This window comes from Cervus elaphus, chromosome 1, assembly GCF_910594005.1.
Source record: "Cervus elaphus chromosome 1, mCerEla1.1, whole genome shotgun sequence".
In the NCBI taxonomy this organism is placed as follows: Eukaryota; Metazoa; Chordata; class Mammalia; order Artiodactyla; family Cervidae; genus Cervus; species Cervus elaphus.
This window is the reverse complement of record NC_057815.1, coordinates 74,024,123-74,046,311: the sequence shown is the minus strand read 5'-3', so window position 1 is coordinate 74,046,311 and position 22,189 is coordinate 74,024,123. Positions and strand designations below refer to the sequence as shown.

At 38.6% G+C, this 22,189-nt stretch overlaps 1 long non-coding RNA gene across 1 annotated transcript in view; it reads left to right on the top strand.

Moving 5' to 3' along the window:
- The first annotated feature begins 4,275 nt into the window (after window positions 1–4,275).
- LOC122706222 overlaps window positions 4,276–22,189 on the top strand; it is a 37,928-nt gene continuing 20,014 nt past the window's right edge. The window contains exon 1 of the long non-coding RNA XR_006344348.1: window positions 4,276–4,304. This is a non-coding gene — a long non-coding RNA (uncharacterized LOC122706222). The remainder of the gene's footprint in view (window positions 4,305–22,189) is intronic.

Here is a 22,189-nt window from a genome sequence, read left to right as displayed (position 1 = left end):
GGTGATGCTTGTTTATTTCTCTCTTATTCATTTGTAGAAAATATTTATTGAGCCCTCAGGCTATTTAAGGCACCATGCTAGGTGCTAGGACTGAAGTGGGGCCTAGATCAGATCTGTGCAGAGATATTTAATGTAGATTATCAGAATTTCTAAAAGAGGATAATAGCAGATGTAGGCCTAGTCCCCAGTGTATACCCTGCCACAAAAATCTACCCCCCACCTATCTTTTCCAACCCCAAAGCAGTTTCACACAAAAGAAGTGACCTATTTTGAACCTGAGTGGTAGGGTGCATTTACTGTTTCTCGAGCCTCTGTGTGAAAAAAATAAAAAGGAGAAAAACAACATTTCTGTTGGGTTAGAGTTGTAAGCAAGTCTTCCCAGCCAGGAGCAAAAATGATGACATCATTTTTTTTTTCTATCTTTCTTTTTTTGGTCTCCACTACTATACCGAAGAAAAAGGAATCATTTTTCCTTTCTCTCTTCCTCACCAAAGCTGGTGAAGGAGGCTTGTCTTTTGCTATTAACAGACCTCCACCCTATTCTCAAGGAATCTTAATAAGTGTCATCTAAGAAGGGCCTAAGGAATGAAACTCCAGGAAGTTGCTAGAGGTGAAAGCACCAAACTCCTCCCTGCAGAGCTGGCATCAAGGCCCCATCGAGCTCAGGGGAGTGGCTGCATTGGAAATTTGGACTAGGCACCACACTTTCTCAAAGCGGGTGCGGGGTGATCTGCTAAAACTGCAAGGAAATACTTTTGTTGTAATAACTGACCAACTGCCACATGGCTGTAGATGTTAAATAAAACATTCTTCCCACCAGATTACTCATTTGTGAAGGCTTTGGTAATAACCAAAGTTATCAAAATGGTATTACTAAGGGAAAAGGACTGAGATTTGGTGATAGAACTTCTGGTTGTAGATTAATTTAACCTCTAAATACAACTTATATTTCCTTTTAAAAACTGTGTCCTTTATATGTTGTTTTTACCAAAAATCGCCATATTTGATCTGTGAAAGAACACATGAACTTTGACATTAAGGCAGTAAAATTCCTGCACACTACGAAGTTGCCCAGGGTTATCAAGTTAGGAAGCGGTGGAGCTGGAGCTGAAATGGTTCACCATCCTTTATATGTCTAGAATCATTGCTTTTTTCACAACCTTTACAAATGTATTGATCTCGAAATATAATATTGCTTATGACCTTTCATTGGTTTCAAGAGTTTCCAGTAGGGCTTCTTAAAGTCAGGCAGTATATTTAATATTACTGATGAAGAATTAAACATGATTTAAGACCATGTTGCAGATATGAGATGATTTAATCATAGGATACAACAAATCCAGGAATTTTCCTCTCAGTAGCATAGCACTGTTTATAAAATGAGGTATGATAGATTTTACACGAGACTGCAAAATAATCATACCCTTTATCATATATTTCTCCAGCCATTTTGCTTTGTTAATGGTTGCACTTTCAAATGTTGAGTTTTTACATCGCTGTTAATACACTACTTTAAAAAAAAAAAAGCTATTTAACATTGGCCCCTCTTACATTAACTGCTCTTGCCATGTATTGTAGATGATCTCCAAAGCTTTCTGTCAACATGCAAAACACAACCAAAAGGACTGTCCTATTCACAGTCACTGATAATTGTTACCAGTAGAACCACGTTGCATGTTTAGTCCAGATTAGATTGACATGTCGTGGTCTAATTCAGTTGAAATGGAAAAATATTTTTATCTTTTATATTCAATATATTGTACTTGGTTGAGGTGAAACAATGAAGGGAAAATGAGTGGGGAACTTAAAAATTCAGTGGAAGAGAAAGATATACAAACAACTAATGGAAATATAAGGCTGAATGAAATACATATTATTCATTCATTCATACATACTATAGGTAAATGCATTGCTATGGGAGCGAAAGTGAAAAAGCAATTAAACTTAGGAAAACTGGGGAAAGTGTCACAGATCTGTGACAGCTGAGCTGGGCTCTCATGGATGGGTTGAATTTTCTTCTGTAAAGGAGTGGGTAGGGGCTGGCACTCTGGACTGAGAGAATATCAAGGGCAGGCAAAGATAGAGGAGTGTGCAAATATGTTTAGGAAACCACACATGGCTAAGGGAATTGGAAATATGACTAGAGAATTGGAATAAAACGGAGGTGGACCAGGGCACGACACAGGCAGCAGCAGTAGCCATACTTGGTTTGCCAGACTTAGCAAATAAAAATGATCAGTTACAATTCTCTTGAAAGGACTCCCTCAGTAAATCTGTTTCACATAAATTCTTGTTTTAGGTTTTGCTTCTAGGAGGCCTGAACTAAGGCTAAGTCCTATATGATCTGGTCACTGCATACCTTGCTAATCTCATTTCATACTGCGTTTTCTCCTATGTATTTGATTCCAGCAGTGCTGGCCTCCTTGCTGTGTGTTGGTATGCTAAGCATCTGCTAATTTTAGGGTATTTATACTTATTCTCTCCATTTGAAACTGTTAATGTCAACAGTTAATGTCAGTCCCCTCTAGATCCTATTTATCTCTCTATATCTATCTATCTATCTACATCTGCACCAACACCTATATCTGTATCTATATTTGCATCTGTACCTACACTTACAGCAATATCTATTTCGGCATCTGTCTGTTTATTGTTTTGGCCACAATAGTAGATTTTTAAATCAATGATACCCAATTAGTTACATGTGTCTCAGATGGTAAAGAATCTGCCTGCAATGCCGGAGACCCAGTTCAATCCCTGGGGTTGGGAAGATCCCTTGGAGAAGGGAATGGCAACCCACTCCAGTATTCTTGCCTGGAGAACCCCATGGACAGAGGAGCCTGGCTACAGTCCACGGAGTCACAAAGAGTCAGACATGACTGAATGACTAAAACACAATACACACCAGTAACCATATCTTTGATTAGTTCCCTCCTAGGGTGACTCTGGATTTGGTCCTATAGACTTGATCAGTTGGACATCAACACATGATGTAAGCAGCAACTTCTTAAGTGCTGAAACATTGAGATTTATCCTTTAGAATGCTGTTGCCAGCTTGTTCCAAGCTTGGGCTAGTCTGTTGAAGAGACCACATAGAGGAGTATCTCGGGTCTGACTGATAGCTTTAGATAAGCAACAGTTATGCCACTGAGGCCACGTAGGATCATTCAGCTTCTCCAGTTGAGATGCCAAGTGATTACAGCTTTATTATCCAGAGGTGACCAGCCAAAAGCTGCCCAGCTGAACCCAGCCCAAATTGCAGAATCTTAAGCAAATCAGTGGTTGTTATTTTAAACCTCTGATTTGAGGGTATTTGGTTACATAGCAATTGATGAGTGATAGAGCTGTAGCATACTTATTTGGAAAATATTTGTCCCCTATATGATCATTCCCAATACCTCTATTGCAGTAACCCTAACCCTAGCCAGAGTCATCTGTCATTTACTTCACTCCATAATCTAACATTACATGGGTTCAATCCCTGGGTTGGGAAGATCCCCTGGAGGAGGGCATGGCAATCCACTCCAGTATTCTTGCCTGGAGAATCCCACAGACAGAGGAGCCCGGCGGGGTACGGTCCACAGGATTGCAAAGAGTCGGACATGACTGAAGCGATTTAGCACGCATAATCTAACATTATACTACGTATGGTAATCTAATCATTTAGGGAATCAAATGATTTGCTGAAGACTTTGACTTGCAGCCAGATCCTTTCATCACTCTCTTTCCTTAGTTTCCTGGGATCTTAACTAATTTCATTCTACCTTTTTATTCCTCACCTGGTATCTTCCTTTGATCTTGTGGTATTTCTCAAGTTTATTCCAGTTGTATTGACCATACAGAGTTAAAAGACACTCAGTGGTCAGAGGAGTAATTAGCTAAACTCTTCTAGTTTAGATTTTTTAATCTTTAAAATGGGACAGTTGGAATGTATTTATATTCCTGGTGATCCTCAACCAGGTTCAATATTTAATCTTTAACCCGTATGGTAATTTTCCTATTGTTTCTATTTCTGTATTGCTTTTTTAAAAGTCCATCCCATTAGACTTTAATTTCATGGGTAAAGTATTCTGTTTGTTAAAAAGAAAAAAAAAAAAGAAGAACTCCAGAGCTATTGAACATAATTTTCAGTTGTGGTTCTTCAGGATTCCAAATTTAGATATAAAGTTATTACACAAAGTATTTTACTAACTGAGCTGAGCTCCAGTTTTCCAATTTATCTAATGGTCTTTTCCTTTGTAGATTTGCTGATATGATGAGATAATGAAAATATGGAGTTCCTTGGGCAGCTCCTATAAGACAAGGTAGGCAATAAATACATGGTAATCATTATCATCATGATAAATATTAATTTTAACAAGGTGAGTTTCTCAAGCACATTCTTCCAGCTAAGTCTGAAATTACTGACCTATTCTGATATATTCTGAAGACTTTATATGATTTATTTCCCTGATGTTTTATGGAAATTGAATGACATTGGTGGATTAATGATAGTAATGCCTGGTAATTATTGAGCACACATCACGTGGCAGGCACCACTCTAAACATTTTTCATGTATTAACTTGTTGAATACTCACAAGAAGCCTGTTAAAGAACATACGGTTTTTCTCCCTCTTTTACAGTAGAGGAAATAAGATGTGAGAAGTTAAGTAACTTTTAGAGGCAGCTCAGCTGATAAGGACAGAACGAGACTCTTATCCAAATGAGTGTAGTTTTAAATCTATACTCATAACTCAGCTGTGTACTCTTGCCTTTCCAAGATTCATTTTGATGAGTGTTTGATGGATTACTTCTACCACAAACACCAGATTTCTTATTAAAGTTGGTTTGTTCTTTGTTCTGTACACAGGCTTTCCTTTGTGATTTACATTGTTTTATTCTGATTTCAGCTCAATGGGTAATCACCTTTTCTCTGCATCCATGACTAAATCTTACTCTGTGGAAAATGAAATCCACCCCTGCCTTCTCATCTCTCTCTGTGACAGGAGGAACCACCCGGAGTGAGACAAGAACTCTTTCCTTCTTGAATTATAGAATTGAGAGTACCTTAGAGATCATAATCTAACCTTCTCCCTACATATACAAAGGAACTGAGGCCACAAATGATTCTGTTAATTTCATTATTTTATTCAGTCATTCATTCTATCATTCAACAATAGTTGAAGTACCCTAAGAACAGTTTATGTGTGTGTGTGTTCTCAGTTGCTCAGTTGGGTCTGACTCTTTGCAACCCCATGGACTGTAGCCTGCCAGGCTCCTCTGTCCATGGAACTTTTCAGGCAAAAATACTGGAGAGGGTTGCCATTTCCTTTTCCAGGGGATCTTCCTGACGTAGGGGTCGAACCCGCATCTCTTGCCTCTCCTGCATTGGCAGGCGGCTTCTTTACCACTAGCGCCACTTGGGATGCCCAGGAACCAGTTTATACTTTGCACTGAAACAAGTTATTTCCCTGAGAGCTGTGGAGAATGTCAGTTGATACCCTAGGAGTTGAGGGCAGCTGAGAGCTCACAATCCAACACTAAGAGGACTGTCAGATTGCCATGATTTCTAAAATGCTGGGGTCACATTTTAAATAAAATGATCCTCAGAACTTCCCCAAGTATTGTTGGTCTCCCTCCTCTAAGTTGTTTTAACGCCCTGAGTCATATCATATTTCTTTTTCTTTTTTTTTTTCATATTTCTAACAAAACATTTTTGCTCGAATCTAAGTTTTTTAATAGGACACATGTCAATTCGTCATACTCTTGGGGCAAAGACAACTCACTTTGAGCTATTCAGTGCATTTATATTGAGTTTTTTTAATATATGCCATTTTGGTTAACTCATACTGTACTTGAAATTGCTTTTCAGAAGGAGTAAGTGACCATTTCAAACCATGCTATTTAGAAAGAACAATTTCATTTTAAACAATTCACCACAGGTCAGCTCATTTCAGAACTCCTGAAATCCAGTGGCCTATCATTATGACAGTTAGTTGAAATTCTCTGTGGAAGGATTTCTATCCTATATTCTGACATAATGGAAGGAACTAAAATGTTACAGACATATCACTTTCTTCTTTTTCCTAATACAAACATTGATTTGCCTGCAATTTAAAATTTAAAGTTATTTTTCAAGATCCATCATCCTTGGCTTGCCTATAACAGGGTTGTTATGGGAATTTCATGGGGTGATTTCATGCTATTGAGGCATTTTTTACTTGTATAAGGATATATGCTAGGGGTTACCGTGTGCTGGGAATTATGCTAGGTGTCTGAGCTACAAACATGAAAACATGGCAGAGAGTTCGACGGAGTGATGGAACTAAATGTTTTAGAGTCTGTAAGTCTGAGTCAGACATATTGTTGGGCACTCTATATATGCCAGTTCATTTAGCTTTTTAACCCTATGGGGTATGTATTCTGATTTTTCAGATACAGAAGCTGAGCTCAAAAATATCAGCAAAACTCAGATCACTCAGTTTAATAAGTATGATAGAGGAGAAATATGGTATCATGTAATATTTATTAGTTTATATGTATGAATTCTAAAACAGAATTATAAACAAATGACCTGGGAACTAAGGAGAACACAAATTATTCTTTCTAGAGTGCTGCTCTAAGGTAATATTTTAGTTAGGCTTTGGGAGTTGTATGAGAAAGAGGTGGAACTAGTGGACTTCCGGATTAGAGAAATGGAATAAAGACGTTCTTTCAAAGATGAAACTGCATGAGACAGGGAGTAGTCAGGCATTTCTAAGGTATAGAATACATTGCAGGAGGGGATGCAGAGCAGAGTGGGCCTAATAAATGCCATTAATGTGTCAGTCCACATCCTGAAGTTTACCTCCGCTTTCCCCTGAAGCTTTTGTAGACAATTTCTCAATTTCAACACGAATCTCTGCTTCTCTGCCTGGTAACTTTTTTTGGCAACAGAGACCTTTGTTCAACTGCAGATGGGTGCAACCTGGATGTGTGAGAAGGTTAACAACCTCAGGAGTGACCCTCAACCAATGTGCGAAGGGACTTAGCGGTTAATGCTTTAGTCCCTTGGTCCCTTGGTCGGGAAACCTGAGACTCACGCCCCACAGTTTCACAGGGGCCTTCCGGTAGAACTGAACTGCAGCTGCCTGGCTTTTAAATGCACATTTTAGGGTCTTTTCTCACTTTCCTGTCTTTATTATTCTTTGAGCAGGTATTCATTTATTCAGGTCAAATTGCCTTTACCCGAGTCCTTGTTTTAGGGTCTGCTTTGTGAGTGGGTGGGACTCACAATAACAGGGCAGGGAAAGTGGGAGCAGAGGAAGAGATGGATGGGAGTCCCCCCTTACATGTTAAGAGACATGGATTTTACCGTGAAGGAGAGGGGAAGTCATTAAAGGCTTTAAAGAGGAAAACAATGTCAAGTTTTAATTTAGAAAGATCACTCAGGCTATGTGGTTAAGATACAGTGGAAAGGTCAAGGCTGGTCAGGGAGACTACTGGGGGAATTTTTGCAGTCATCCAGTAGGCCTCAGTTTGAGCTATTGATGTAGGATTGGTGACAGATTGAGACTTTTAAGATGGTATATGAAAGGGGATGGTTAGTACATGTATCAGCCAAGATAACAGCAACAAATGGATGTGTATTCAAAAAAGGTGAATTTAAAGAATGTATAATAAAGGAACTATTATAAAAATTGTGTGCAGGATAAAGCAAAACCATGAAACATAGTATTCCAAGGCAGGTAAAAGCAGAGGAACTTTTTCTACCCTAGACCCAAAAGGACATTGCCCAAAGAATGGATTCCAGAGCCTAAAGGAGAGGGTAGTACAGACAAGTCCCCTTGAGCAGAGGGTTGACCAGTCCTGAGGCTGAACCAGTCCAAGGACACTCTGTGGGGAGGAAGCCAGAGGAAGAAATGCCCAGAATTCTTTCTCTTCCCTTAAGTATCCTGATGCAGCTCTCCACTGACAAAACCAATTGGAAATCAGAGGGTAAGGTCACATGTTGGTGTAGACCGTACAAATCTGCCACCTGGGATGAAGGGCAGAAGGTCAAAGGAAAAGGGTGGATCTGAAAGGCAAAAGAAAGATAGCACACAGTGTCCAGCAGGAAGACCAGAACACAGAACCAAATGATTTAGGACAAAAATTAGAGGGGAAAGAAGGGAAGACCCTGCCTGCCTTGCAGAGGCTTTCTTAATGTGCTCTGTAATGGTCTCCTGTCTAGGTGAAAGGTGGGTAGTGTGCTTGGATAGGGTGTGATGGCATGGGCGCTGGGAAGAAGCAGGCTGACAAGAGTGTGAGGCTATGAGATCAGAGATGGGACCAGTGTCTGTGCTTAGTCCAGGGGTTGTTGGATCTAGGTGGCCTGAAGCTGTGTAGAATGTATGTGTGTGTGTGTGTGTGTGTGTGTGTGTGTGTGTGTGTGCTCAGTCGCTTAGTCACGTCTGACTCTTTGCAACCCCATGGATTGCAGCCATCCAGGCTCCTCTGTCCATGGGATTCTCCAGGCAAGAATACTGGGTGGGTCCCCAAGCCATCCTCCAGGGCATGTTCCCAACCCAGGGATTGAACTCATGTCTCTTGCATCTCCTACATCGGCAGGCAGACTCTTTTCCACTGCACCACCTGGCAAGCTTGTCGTGCTGCAGTCCATGGGTCGCAGAGTCAGACATGACTGAGTGACTGAACTGAACACTTGGGAAACCCTGCCTTAGACTAAAATGAAACGTCTCTAAAAGTTCCTTTTTTCTCTGAAAATTGAAATGAGAAATGACACTTTCACATCCACATGTCCACTTCTCAGCTCTGAAATGTGAAGACACACACAGACACATACACACACTTGTGAACTTGTGATGCTGAAAAGTACATTGGTTTTGATAATATTTCTATTAAGCATCTGGTGATAGGTCCTAAGAAACTGGAATATTCATTTTCCTGTTCTTTGCAGGCCAGAGAACAGTCAGCCATCTGCAACTTTTTTGTGTTATTACTGTGACTAGTTCATCTGTGTACAAGTGGGAAACAGGACTGCAGTCATTACTGAAGAGGTGTCTGGGAAATCAGTGCCCTAGCAAAGACTCCTGCCTTCCTGGGGAATAGAATCCATCAGAACCAGGTCTGTCTCATTTTGCTAGACAGACAGTATGTCTGAGAAAAGCCTTGGTCTTCAAGTTAGCGATTCAAGGTTCAAATCCTGACTTTACCTCTTCCCTATGTAAGATTTAGCTGGTTACACATACCTTCAGTTTCTTATCTGTAGGATCCAGAAAATGAGTCTGGCTTACTTTTTGCAATTGCTACAAAGCAATTTATGCAAAGCACAGTCATTTACTGCTTATTTCTATCTGAGAACTATGTCTATTTATATATAGATAGTTTCCATCGTGTCCCCATCTATATATATTTCTATATAAAGAACTATCACTATTTATTTTGTTACAACTTTCTACTGGGTGGAGACAGAGTCCTTTGTTCCCATGGCTTGTAGACTTTTAGAAGAAAATGCTAAATTCTAGGTGGAAACATTGTTATGAGCATGGGCTATTTGTTCAGATGGATTTGGGTTTTAAGCCAGGCTCCTCCATTTATCAACTGTTAAAATCTAGGCAAGTTTCTTAAATTCCACTCAATTTCCATACCACTAAACTGAGAATAATAATATTCGTGTCACAGGATTATTGCAAGAGTAAATTAGATGATACACAAAAAGGATTAGCATTCACCATGGAGAATGAGCACTCTGCTAATGGTAAATACATTTCATTGGCTGGTAAGCTTCTTTTCTCCTTCTCCCAGTCCTCTTCCCCAACTCTCCCATCCCTTCCTTTTTCTCCTTCTCCTCTTGCCTGAGACTAAACCCTCAGGGATGCTAGAATGAGTATGATGTGACACTTGGCCTAGAGATGAGTCTAGAAACTTTACATATATTAGTCTATTTCATCCTCACAAGAAACTTATAGTCCCCATTTGACACATGAGTAACCAAGACTCAGAGAGGGCATATGACTGCCAGAGTCACACAGCTGATAACTGACAACACGAGTTTAAACATGGATTTGCCCAGCTCCACAGTTCTTCCTACATCTCCATTCTGGCTCACACAAAATTAAATGTGCCTATGTAGTATAGGAAAACACTCTGTAATATGTGAAGTGATACGTGTGAAATGCTCTTATTTTATGTACTGTAAAAATGTTAACAATTACACTCCTGGCTTGGCACAGAGGCCTTTAACATACAGTCTGACACACCAGGTGGATGAGGCTGTTTGGTTCTACGTTGACCGACAGGGTAGACTGAGCGAAAACTGCAAGGGGACTGTTCAGTGATCCCTGTCTTTTCAGGCACAGGGAAGGACAAGTAAGACAGGCCAGCAGTCTATTTCCTCCCCATGGTGCAGTTGAGAACCAGCTGTGAATGGTGAGGGGGTGGGTCCACAAGTGACCCAGAATGTGGTTTCCATCAACAGGCAAGCTGGCTTCCAGGAATCTCAGTCCCAGAATAGTTAAGGAGAGTAACAATGGGAAGCGTACTGCACATCCGGTTTGATACCAGGGTATGGGGATGGCCCACTGCCTGGGTCTGTAAAAGCCATTTACTGAGCTAAGAACTTAGCTGAAACAATAATTTAAGCATCCAATTAGCACAACAGCTGGATTTTTAATTCTTCTTTTTTTTTTTTTTAAATCTTCTTCACAAGTGAACTGCCTTCTAAAAAAACAATGACCTATTTTTAAACTCACATGTACTGGCAGAGCAAAAATTCTGGTTAAGGTGCACTAGACTATCACTGATAGTGATAATGAAGGAAGAAAAAAGTAAATGTCTGAATAAAGGTCCAACCAGAGATGTTTGATTAGTTTTTACCCTCTCTTGCTTGCCTTCCATCCCTCCTTTCTTCCTTCTTCTTCTATTATTTCTCTTCCTTATTCAATTGGAAAACAATAATACAAGTTTTTAGGAGAGTGGTGATGTTTTTCTAAGGCTAGGGGTGATACTAAAACTTCTTTGTGGTTAATTCAGAAGGCCCAAGAGAGGTCAATGTGATTAACTCTGTGACTTTCTTAAATGTCTTAATCACGTGAATATTTTTTTTTTCCTCCAGGACATTATCTAAAATCCAGCAGAAGAATTTCAACATTTTCCTTGGAAGCTTCTTAAAGTCACCTAACTTCATGTCTCCTCCTAAGCTCACTTAAGCAAATCTGCCATTGTGCACAAAGTTCCATTTAACCTATGATGTGTTACATGGGCTTATTTAATCGAAGGGCTTCCCTGATAGCTCAGTTGGTAAAGAATCTACCTGCAATGCAGGAGACCTGAGTTTGATTCCTAGGCCGGGAAGATCTGCTGGAGAAGGGATAGGCTACCCACTCCAGTATTTCTGGGCTTCCCTTGTGGCTTAGCTGGTAAAGAATCTGCCCACAATGTGGGAGACTGGGGTTCAATCCCTGGGTTGGGAAGATCTCCTGGAGAAGGGAAAGGCTACCCACTCCAGTATTCTGGCCTGGAGAATTCCGTGGACTGTATAGACCATGGGGTCTCAAAGAATTGGACACAACTGAGCAACTTTCACTTATTTAATCATAAGTGAAAAATGGAGGAAAAATGCCATTGAGACGAGTCTCATAAGCAGTTCTTTTCTGTGAAGTTAATTGGAGTTGGTGGCATTCCTAGTCATTTAATCTATCTGTATACTAATTTATACATATTTATCTATAGGTAGATATATACACACATCAGGATATCAGCTTTATTGCTGAGCACATCGATTCTAAATACGGCTGCTTTGTGTGTTATGTTCTGTACTAAGAGCATCATATAAATGATATTAATTAATTCTCCAGTGATCTGGTAAGAGATATATCATTTATTGCATTTTATAAAAGAAGAAACCCAAGATTAGAGAGGTTAGGCAACTTTCCTAAGTCAGAAAGTGGCAATTTTCATATCAGGATTTATTTCCCAACTGAGATTCTTTAAAATGTCCATTCTATTTCCCTCCTTTTTCATTAGAAGACTATAACTTCTTCCCACTTGGTAGCTAAGTAAAGTAAACATAGAAAGCATTGCTATACCTACTATACACATGAGAAAACAGTACCAGAGATCCTAAAGTGATTGGTTCACAGCAATGCCAGAGACTTCAGGGATTTTTCTCAGGTAAAGTGAATGAATCACTATGATAATGAACTGTCATATTATCAAGATATTTTATTAAGTTAAAATTTAAAAAGTGTCTTTTTCTTTGCCCAAGAGAATTCTCTACAGAAAAAGATGATTTTTAATGAGAAGTGAAAACCATGACAACTAATGCAACAGGGAGCAAGCAAGTGCAAGTGCTCAGTCGTGTCCAACTCTTTGTGACCCTATGAACCGTAGCCCACCAGGTCCCTCTGTCCATGGAATTTTCCAGGCAAGAATACTGGAGTGGGTCGCCATTTCCTCCTCCAGGGGATTTTCCTCACCCAGGGATCAAACCCGCATCTCTTGCGTCTCTTGTGTCTCCTGCATTGGCAGGCAGATTCGTTACCCCTGGAAAGCCTGGCAACCTGGAAAGCCTGTAATACAACAGGAAAGTGAAACATAAATGCTTTTATAGGATTGATGATTATCTTCTGTCTGCTCTGAAACTATAGGGAACTTTCATTTGTTTTCACCTGCTTGGTTTATCTCTAACTTTGCATCAATAGGTTTTATTTCTTGTGATTGTAACAAGATCATCATCAACTTTTCAACTCCCCTTTCACTGCAGGAAGCCCCAGTAGTTCTCACTGCCAGTAGGACTGTGAATCCTACAATAATTTCTGTAGGATTCCAAGGCAGGTTGTTAAGATACCAACCAAAGCAATGACAGACTAGACATCTTCATGGAAACACTGAAACTCAGCTCCAAGTCTTTCTTCCCATCTCATTCCCAGTTCCACCACAGTACAGTTTCCTCAGATCTTATAACCTTTTATCATATTGACTGAATACTGCTGCAAATGGATCCTTAGTTGGGTTATTTTCTTCTGGCCCTTACTGTGAAAATGAACAATTCACTTGGATTTGACCTGTCTAGCGGAGATATAGTATGAAGCACATGTAAAATTTTCAATGTTTTTACTAATGACATTTTTCAAAAGAAAAAGGTAAGCTTAGTTTTAATAATTTTCTTAGCCTAAAATATCACATATAGTATATAACCAATGTAAAAAAAATTAATGAGGTGTTTTGCAGTCTTCATACCAAGTTTGTGAAATATGATGTATATTTACACTTTATAGCATATCTCAACTTGAACGAACCACATTAAAAATGTTCACTAGTCACATGTGGTTTAGTGCCTACTTTATTGGACCATGCAGGCCTAGCCTTTGCAATTATGGAGATAAAAATGGGATTTTGCATGATGAAAACTTGCATTAAAGACTTTGTCATGAAATTTTAATTAAAAACAAGAACCAGTCTGTCAAATATTTATTAAGTGCCAACTATGTACCATACTAGGTGCTAAAGATATAAGAAAAGTAAAGTTGTTAGAAAGAAGTATAAAATATAACTTTTCCATTGTTCCATCACCAAGGAGCTAAATCCCTCTAAATGGCTGCAGTGGGGGAGGTGTTGGTAGGATGAAGAATATGAACTAGTATTACAAAGGAATTTCTTTTAGTACTCATTTTTCTATCCAATGGGAGAACTATTTTTTATAGCTAGGACATTAATGAAGTCACTCTCCCAACTGCATTCCTTCCCTATTTTCCCTCCACCCAACCCAAAGAACTAAACAAGGTTCCTTTCACTCGCACAGCTTCAGGATAAGAAATTCAGAACAGAGGGACAAGATGCCCCCAGATCATAATGCTCTCAGGGAGAGAACCAAAGACCTAGCCCTACACAGGGAGAAAATCTGATAATTACTATCAAGCCTTTTTACCAGCTGTGTGATACAATGGGCAAATGTTTCTTTATTTTTAAATCTAGACTTTGGATTTTTTGATAGAGAATAAAAGACGGTGCTGTCTTTATTCGATAATGGCCTTGGTATAAGAAAGTGACATCCCTGTGTAGCTTAGGATGAGACAAGATTAATATGGGACAAATCAAGAAATTCAACAAAATGGAGAGGAACACTCTGCCAGATGAGATCTTCTTGGGTTAAGGGATTACTTTTCAATAACTGTTCATAGGGAAGAATTTAGGATTCTAAAATAGGACTTGTCTGCATATCTTTTATAAGTCATGATATTGTAAAATCCTTCTGAGGTCTGGTTTCTGAATTCTTTGCCCATATCCTCTACTTTCTTCTTGTTATTCAGTTGTTCAGTCACATCCAACACTTTGTGACCCCATGGACTACAGCATGCCAGGCTTCCCTGTCCTTCACTATCTTCTGGAATTTGCTGACTCATGTCCATTGAGTCAGTGATGCCATCCAACCGTCTCATCCTCTGTCACCTCCATCTTCTCCTGCCCTCAATCTTTCCCATCATGAGGGTCTTATCCAATGATTATGTTCTTCATATCATGTGGCCAAAGTATTGGAGCTTCAGCTTCAGCATTGGTCCTTCCAATGAATATTCAGGGTTGATTTCCTTTAGGATTGACTGGTTTGCTCTCACTGAAGTACAAGGGACTGTCAAGAGTCTTCTCCAACACCACAGTTCAAAACTGTCAATTCTCTGGTACTCAGCCTTCTTTATGGTCCAACTCTCACATCCGTATATGACTACTGGAAAAACCATAGCTTTGACTATATGCATCTTTGTTGGGAAAGTTATGTGTTTGCTTTTTAATATGCTGTCTAGCTTGGTCATAGCTTTTCTTCCAAGGAGCAAGTGTCTTTTAATTTCATGACTAAAGTCTGTCCGCAGTGATTTTGGAGCCCAAGATAATAAAGTCTCTCACTGTTTCCCCATCTATTTGCCATGAAGTGATGGGATAGGATGCCACGATCTTCGTTTTTTGAATGTTGAGTTTTTAAGCCAGCTTTTTCACTGTCCTCTTTCACCTTCATCAAGAGGCTCTTTAGTTCCTTTTCACTTTCTGCCATAAGGGTGGTGTCATCTGCATATCAGCCAGCAATCTTGATTCCAGCTTGAGCTTCTTCCAGCTGGCATTTTGCATGATGTACTCTACATATAAGTTAAATAAGCAGGGTGACAATATACAACCTTGATGTACTCCTTTCACAGTTTGGGACCAGTCCACGTCTGGTTCTAACTGTTGCTTCTTGACCTGCATACAGATTTCTCAGGAGGCAGGTCAGGTGGTCTGGTATTCCCATCTCTTTAAGAATTTTCCAGTTTGTTGTGATCCACAGAGTCAAAGCCTTTAACATAGTCAAGGAAACAGAAGTAGATGTCTTTTCCTGGAATTCCCTTGCTTTTTCTATGATCCAATAGATGTTGGCAATTTGAGCTCTGATTCCTTCCTCTGCCTTTTCTAAATCCAGCTTGTACTTCTGGAAGTTCTTGGATCAAGTACTGTTCCTAGCTTGAAGGATTTTGAGCATTATCTTACTAGCATGTGAAATGAATGCAATTGTGCTGTAGTTTGAACATTCCTTGGCATTGCCCTTCTTTGAGATTGGAATGAAAACTGACCTTTTCTAGTCATGTGGTCACTGCTAAGTTTTCCAAATTTGCTGCCATATAGAGTGTAACACTCTAGCAGCAGCATCTTTTAGGATTTGAAATAGCTCAGCTGGAATTCCATCACCTTCAGTAACTTATTTTGTAGTTATGATTCCTAGGGCCCACTTGACCTCCAGAATGTCTGGCTTTAGGTGAATGACCATGCCATAATGGTTCTCTGGGTCATTAAGACCTTTTTTGTACAGTTATTCTGTATATTCTTGCCACCTCGTAATCTCCTCTGCTTCTGTTAGGTCCATACCATTTCTGTCCTTTTATTGTGCCCATCTTTGCATGAAATGTAAAGATAGACCTTACTTGGCAATTACAGTCATGATTCTCATCCCCAGGACCACTTAAATGGAGCCTTGCAAAGAAATATGCTTAACAAGATTTGTTTCTTTCTGGTGTACTGTGAATTATACTAATAGTCTGTATAGGATGTCAAAAATGTTTATAGAAAAAAATTTATCAAAGCAAATGCCAAACGGATGGAACAGATAATATGCAAGTAGAAAGGCAAGAAAGATCAATGTGAGCCTTGTTGGTTGGGAGGTGAGACATGAACTGGACTCGAAAGAATGGGTAGAACGTGTACCATCATAAGCTGGAAAGTCATCAAGCAGAAAACCAGAAAGTTTCACTTGCTGTTTTTATTTATGGGCTGAACATGCAATTTAGGGAGCCCATGTGGCCTTTTCACAGTGTAGATAGCCTTAGTCTGGTCTTAATCAGGCTGTAAGTATTGGCTTCAGACTCTAGCTCAGGTTTTCTTTCCTGGCATTTTCTGTTGTTTAGAGGAAATGGGAAACACACTCAGCTCTGTACTTCGGAATATACCATGGGTATTGCTGTAATTAAATAAGGATTATTAATGAGAGGAGTAATAAAACAGTGATAGCCCAGTACCTGGAGACAGAACTGAAATTTACCAGAAATTGTATAGCTTTTGATTCATCTATCAGAGCACCCTCCTAAAGCAAACGTAAGAGAAGGTTAATCAATATCTATAATCCTTTAATAAATTGTTTTTAATGGAATGTGAGAGACTTGTTTCTTATTTGCTTTTCCTTTGTTTGGTAATTCAGCAGAGTGCACATCCTATCAATCCATTCTAACGAGTTCTTAGTTTATATATTTCATTTGTCCCTGATGACATATTAATAGTGGATTTGAGGGATTGTACTATTTGTAAGAAAACAGGCAAAGGAAAAAACATACTTTCCTTTGTCTAAAAATGAATCTCTACTGCTTAAAGAATCTAATATTTTCTTTACTTCCCATCCTCCCACCCTCTTGTTCACTTTTTCTCCCTCTCTGCCTCTCTGTTTTGGTTTGGTTCCTTTTATTTGTTAGAAGACAGTGATATTGTTCAATTATAACAGAGAATTTACTGTCTTCCAATTTTAAATTATTCTTCAGAAGAATTTGGATGTTCTTAATATATCATGTAAAATGTCATTTAGCTTAAAAAATATGAAAATCTCCATGTAATTACGTGTTCTATATAGTATATTAGACCTCATGTTATTCACAAGGATCTCTGGATTCTATCTAGCTCCACCCCTATGAAATTTCTCTTGGGAAATTGACAAAATTCCTTCACCTGTCTGTGTTTAGGTTTCCACATCTGAATGTAAAGGGATGTCTTGAGAACCCAATACAACTATATCTGCAGAAGTGTGCTAAGAGCTTATCAAACACCTCCATCTGAAAGTTAATAGTCATATAGGCTATATGGGAAAATGTCTTTGATTTTGTCACATTTATTTATTACTGTTTGGCCTAAGAATCAGTATATTTGTTCAAAAGTTAAAGTTCTTTATATGAGTGAGTCTGTTTCTTAGATTCCTGTTAATATAATCAGTGGATTTGGAAATTTCATAGAGAGATAAACCACTAATTTCTTTCTGATTAACTATATGGCTTAGGCAGTTGGTTTATCCCAGTTTTTGTCTTAATGCACATTCACTTAAAAAAATTTCAGCTTATGTAAAAGGAAGAAGAAAATGAATTGCCTATGATACCATACCACTCTTCATCACAGTTAACATTCTAGTGTATGTCTTCTGGTAAATATATATATGTATATGCATATATTCATATATGAATACATGTTTATATAGCATGTAGATGTATAAATTATACATGATATATGTAAGCAAATATTATATTTTATATAGTATATAAATATATGTTAGATATATTATTTATTAACCTATTTGCTATGCTGTGCTGAGCCACTCAGTCATGTTTGACTCTTTGTGACCCCATGGACTATAGCCTGCCAGGCTCCTCTGTCCATAGGGATTCTCCAGGCAAGAAGACTGGAGTGGGTTGCCATGCCTTCCTCCAGGGGATTGTCCCAATCCAGGGATCGAACCCAGTCTCCCGCATTGCAGATGGATTCTTTACCATCTGAGCCACCAGGGAAGCCCATCAGCCTATATAAATAATGTATATAAATATATAAATGTACAAATAAATGTATATGTATACATATTTATATACACAATTATATGTATCTGAATATGTATGAATATACATTATAAAATTACCACCAGTATTGGTCATTTAATATATTCCTCTTAGTAGTTTTACTTACATATATATGTTTTCTATTTTTACATTACAAAAATGGGCTGTGATGAACGTTCCCATAGCTAAATTTTGCAGGCAATAATTTTTTATAAAATGTACTATTTTCCCAGTTCTGTTTAAGTCACATTTTGAACTGTGCTGTCTCTCTTTACATCATGGAGCTAAAACCAAATGAAAGCACATTTTGGCGGTTTTGGCCTTATTCACATGAAAAGTCCTGAATCCTACTCCTTCCTGTCTTTGTTCTTTGATTCCACTCTGCTTTTAGCACCCTCAGACCTACTTGGTTTTAGCTGTCATTCCTGAGCCCCAATTTAGCTCTTAGTCTTGACAACAGATCTGGCTTCTTTTCTCTAGCTTTAAACCTTGGCATTCTCCTCTGGATGCAGCTTACCCTCCCCAACTGGCTTCATTCCCTCCTGACCATTCTGGGAAACTGTGAAGCTCAATCAAGTCTGAGCTTGGCTGCCCTGTTCAGTCTGGCTGGAATTTAAATGCATGGCAGAATACAGTGTTTAGAACTCGAGGTTGTGGTCAGATTACAGAGGCCTTGAGTGCCAAAGTAAAGGGTTTAGACTCTTTTCTGTAGACATTGTAGCCTCAATTAAGGATTTTAAACAGGGTGTGCTTTAGGGAGATTAATTTGGGATTTGTACGTAAAATGAAATGCAGGGGGAAAGACCCGAGATGAGAGGCTATCAGTATGGACCAGGTGATGGATACTCTGCGTCTGTTATGAGTTAGAAAAAGAGGAAGAGGGGATGTCACAGTTTTGTTGTTGTTGTTGTTTGCTTTTTTTAGTAGAACTGGTGGGACTTGTAAGACACATGGATATTATTAGTACTAGTAATACTATAAACAATAATATTATAAAGATCTTACTGTGTACTAGGTACCACACTACGTATTTTAGCTCATTTAGCTCTTTCAACAATCTGAGATGAAAACAATTATTTTCCTAATTTTGCAAATGAAGAAATTTAGGATTAGAAAAGTTAATTAACTTGCCCAGGATCATATGGGTTAAGTGGCCTTCTAATCCAGATTTCTCAGTTTTCAATGCCTGTAATCCTGATTGAGTTAAAATGGAAGATAATAGCAGAAGTAAGGAATATGGAAGAGGACTGCATTGCTGCCTGTAAATATAAAGAGGAGGGATTTCTTAGGAGAAATCATTATTTTTAACTGTAGCTAAAACCTCAATGACTGTTTCTGATTTTCAGGATGGAATGCTTTTTATTCTGTAAAAGCTAGGAATAATCATCCCAGTCTTCCCCTCCTTCCCTAAAATCTCTCACAGAGCTTCCTATTCTTGTTTACATGGAATTGAGCAGCTTGCATTGTCAGAGCTTTGCCTAAATTGTGATTGCAGAATTAGCCTCCTGCTGTTATAACTCAGTGTTGTGAAATGAGATCTCATGATAAAGTTACAGTCACCCAGTTGACGCTGATACTTTTCAGTTGCTGTTTCCTCCCATACAAATAAAACTGCTGCCAAACATATTTATTAGTTCCTGATAAAAAGCATCTCTTGATTTTAATCCAATACAGTGCATTAAGTTAATTGTCAAGGTAATAGCAGTTTTGTCTTTGAAGGGTACTGTCATACAAAAAACCCTGGGATTGTCTTTTAGGTAAGTGCAAACCCTGTTCTAGGTTTTGTAAATGTATTAGCTTGGCCAAAAAGTTTGTTTGGTAAACCCAAATGAACTTTTTGGCCAGTCCAATAATACAGAAGATTCCCTCTCTTAAGGAGATTCACTTTCCATCATAGCTGCGTATATACAGCCAACTTTTCCAGCTAGCTATATCAAAAGTAAACAAATGACTTTTACAAAAGATTAAATTATTACAGTAAAGGTTTTATATCTCTCCTGAATGAATGAATAGATGAATAAAATACATTTTAGTCAATTATTCATCAACCCTATAGCCTGCTTGTAAATAATTGGAGACTAGACCAAGTTAATGAAATGAGAGAAGAAAAGGAAATAACTGGTATAGAGATTGGGAAAGAATAGATAAAACTGTTTTGTTCACAATTGTTTATGTAGAAAATTCCAAGAAAAGTAAACACACACACACACACAAACTCCTTGAGTCAATAAGCAATTATAATAAGGCTGTAGAATATCAGGCTAATACACAAAAGTCAGTGATTGTCTATACATCAAAAATGAGCAATTGGAATTTGAAGTTGAAAACCTGATGCCATTTTTATTATCACCAAAAAAAGGTATGAAATGCTTAAGCATAACTCTAATAATATATATATATATAGGATCGATATTAGGAAAACTAGAAAACTTCTGCTTCATTGACTCCACTAAACTGTTTATTTGTGTGGATCACAACCAACTGTGGAAAATTCTTAAAGAGCTGGGAATATCAGACCACCTTACCTGTCTCCTGCAAAATCTGTATGCAGGTCAAGAAGCAACAGATAGAACCGGACATGAAAAAATGGACTGGTCCCAAATTGGGAAAGGACCATGTCAAGGCTGTATATTGACACCCTGCTTATTTAATTTATATGCAGAGTACATCATGTGAAAGCCAGGCTGGATGGAGCACAAGCTAGAATCAATATTGCTAGGAGAAATATCAATAACCTCACAAAGGCAGATGACACCACCTTTATGGCAGAAAGCAAAGAGGAACCAAAGAGCCCCTTGGTGGAGGTGAAAGAGGAGAGTGAAAAAGCTGGTTTAAAACTCAACATTCAAAAAATGAAGATCATGGCATCCAGTCCCATCAGTTCATGGCAAATAGATGGGGAAACAATGGAAACAGTGACAGACTTTATTTTTGGGGGCTCCAAAATCATTGCAGATGGTGACAGCAGCCATTAAATTAAAAGACACTTGCTCCTTAGAAGAAAAGCTATGACCAGCCTAGAGAGCATATTAAAAAGCAGAGACATTACTTTGCTTACCAAGTTCCATCTAGTCAAAGCTATGGTTTTTCCAGTAGTCATGTATGGATATTACAGTTGGATTATAAAGAAAACTGAGCAATGAAGAATTGATGCTTTTGAACTGTGGTGTTGGAGAGGACTCTTGAGAGACCCTTGGACTGCAAGGGGATCAAACCAGTCAGTCAATCTAAAGGAAATCAGTCCTGAATATTCATTGGAAGGACTGATGCTGAAGCTAAAACTCCAATACTTTGGCCACCTGATGTGAAGAACTGACTCATGGGAAAAGACCCTGATGCTGGGAAAGATTAAAGGCAGGAGGAGAAGGGGATGACAGAGGATGAGATGGTTAGATGGCATCACCAACTCGATGGATGTGAGTTTGAGCAAGCTCTGGGAGTTAGTGATGGACAAGGAAGTCTGGTGTGCTGCAATCCATGGGGTCACAAAGAGTTGACTCGACTGTGTGACTATACTGAACTGAACTGAATGAAAGAAATCAAAGCTCTAAATGAACAGAGATAGTCTATATTCATGGATAGGAAGATTATTAAGATATTAATTCTCCCCAACTCGATCTATAAATTCAACGCAATCTCAATCAAAATCCTAATGTCAACAAAATTGTTTTAAAGGAATAATTTAAGTGTATTTGGAAAGACAAATCTCCTAAGTAACCAACATAATGTTGTGTTGAATAGTATGTAATATTGATGAAAAAGACTAAAATTGGAGAATTACCTTGACCTGACTTCAAGACTTATTTTAAAACCATACTAATGAGTAAACTCCGGGAGTTGGTGATGGACAGGGAGGCCTGGCGTGCTGTGATTCATGGGGTCGCAAAGAGTCAGACATGACTGAACTGAACTGAATTGAATCAAGACAGATGTTCTGGTGAAAGAATAAACAAATAAATCAGTGGAACAGAATGGAGGGTCAAGAAAGAGACCCTTACAGCATATCTCTGACAAAGTAGCTGAAGCAATTCAATGTAGAAAGGGCAATCTTTTCAACAAATGGTGCTAGAATAACTGGACATCGACATGCAGAAAAATGAACCTAAACACACATCTTATACCA